Source organism: Cynara cardunculus, assembly GCF_001531365.2.
Source record: "Cynara cardunculus var. scolymus isolate 2C chromosome LG 12, CcrdV1, whole genome shotgun sequence".
In the NCBI taxonomy this organism is placed as follows: Eukaryota; Viridiplantae; Streptophyta; class Magnoliopsida; order Asterales; family Asteraceae; genus Cynara; species Cynara cardunculus.
In genome coordinates, this window is record NC_037539.1 from 19609467 (window position 1) to 19612023 (window position 2557).

The following is a 2557-nucleotide window of genomic DNA, read 5'->3' on the forward strand; positions in this document are numbered from 1 at the left end:
CATACAGATCATGAAGTGACCAGCCGTCTAGGTCCTGATTTGCTTTAAGGGACATAGACAGCTGAGTCCATTCATCGCCAAGACTTTTTAGGAATAAAACATTGTTTTCTTCCTTAGTTTTGGAGATATCATTTCGAAGACATTGATTAATCAATGTGTTGAAACGATCGTATGTCTTCTGAATCGGTTCATCAGGAAGGGCCTTGAAGTTTATGTATTCGTTGAGACATTGTGCTTTACGATTTTTCTTCGTTTTTGCCCCTCCTTCCAGTCGGCTTGCCAGTTCATCCCATAGTTCCTTGGCTGTAGAACATGCATCGAGGGATTGGAAGATTTCATTGGGTATGGCCATGATTATCAGTCGTTTGGCCTTCTTGTCAGTCTCTACCCGTTCTATGTCGCCTTCATCCCAATTCTTCTCATCCTTGGGCAAGTAGTAGGCAGGAATTTCAGCTGTGGTGTTTGTTCCTGGGATTCTTGGGACAAGAGTTTGTTGAACGTAAGGACCATCCATTACAGATCGCAGGATGTTCCTGTCCATTCCTTCCAAGAAATTCACCAATCTTATCTTCCATTGTGGGTATTCTTCTCGTTGAAGAGTTGGAGGCTTGGTGAGGGAGCCAACACTATAAGCAGAATTCCAGTTTTCCATTGAGAATTTTTAGAGGAGAGAGATTTTACGTTTTGGTGAGAGAGAGAAAAACAAAAATTGAGATATTTTGGATGATCGTTTGATTGGAAAAACAATCAATTGGCTCTGATACCAATTGTGGATCCCTGATCTCTCAATAACACTAATAATCGAGTTAAGAATAACCAAATTATAGTGATTTAATGAACAAAATGATGAACACTCAAGAATAAGTTATGAACATTAAAGAAACAATCTTGAGTGTCAAAAGTTTCACTTTATTAATAAGAAAAATGTAAAAGCGACATTTAATACAATAGGCCTAATCACCTATTTATACTAGTAAGATAATTATAAGATAACTATCTAGAGAGACTATTTAGTTAATCTTCTATTAACAGATAATGTTTATCTAAACTATGGATAAGCTATAATTTTAAGATAAACTTGAAATCCAACTGTCTTTCATGGGATGATGTATCAACCTTATCTTCATATCTTCATCGTATGCCTCTGGTTAAATTGATGAAGAAACTCTAAGTGTTGTTGACCAGAGGGGTGATGAAGATGCTCTTTCCATCGCATCCCTGGTTGTTCATCGACCCTCTGGTTGTTCTCCAGACTTGGTCAATTCTCCCTTGATGTCTTCATCGGTCTTCTGGTTCTTTATCACTTATTGTTTTTCATTATTTTTACACTTGATGGATTATGGGGTCTAACAAATAATTTTAGCCGGACTACATATTCGGTCAACCCCCAAAAATCCGGTCAACATAAATAATCTTAGCTGGAATACATATCCGGTCAAACTTTGACCGGATTACTTATCCGGACAACACTTTCAAGAGGGTTGAATCATAATCGAATTCGGTTAACACTACTTCCAGGCATATACTTCTTCGGTCAAGGCTATGGCTAGATTCATTATTTTCACAATTACTAACACTTTATCAGGTCACTATTATAGCCGGTATCCTATTACCACTATAGCCGGATACATATTCCTCATTTGCCAACTCTTCAACGAGAAGAGTACCCGCAATGGAGGATAAGGATGGTAAACTTCTTGGAAAGAATGGACAGGAACCTCATGCGATTTGTAATGGAGGGTCCTTACGTTCCACATACTCTTGTCCCAAGAGTCCCAGAAACAAATACCACAGCTGAAATCCCTGCCTACTACATGCCCAAGGATGAGAAGAATTGGGATGAAGATGACATAGAACGGGTTGAGACCGAAAAGAAGGCCAAAAGACTGATAATCAAGAACATATCCAATGAAATCTTCCAATCCCTTGATGCATGTTCCACAGCCAAGGAACTATGGGATGAACTGGCAAGCCAACTGGAAGGAGGAACAAAAACAAAGAAGAATCATAGAGCACAATGTCTCAACGAATACACCAACTCAAGGCTCTTCCTGATGAACCGATTCCGAAGACATACGATCGTTTCAACACATTGATTAATCAATGTCGTCGAAACGATATCTCCAGAACTAAGGAAGAAAACAATGTTTTATTCCTAAAAAGTCTTGGCGGTGAATGGACTTAGCTGTCGATGTCCTTCAATCAAATCCGGACCTAGACGGCTGGTCACTTCATGATCTGTATGGAACGCTTGCTAACAAGAGAACGACAATATGAAGAAGAAGGTATCCATCGGTGGACCTTTAGCTCTTGTTGCCAACGAAAAGGAAATATCAAGGACCCCTACCAGAGAATATAAGAAGAAAAGAAAGAAAGCACTGGTGGTAGAATCAGAATCTGAAGACGAAACTTCTGAATCAGATGATGATATCAAAGCCTTTGCCAAATCTCTGGCCTTAATTACACAGTAGTTCCTGAAAAAGTTCATCAAGACACCCTATGAACGAAAAGAATTCAAGTGGGAAAGGTACCAGTCATCCTATGAAAGGAAGCCATC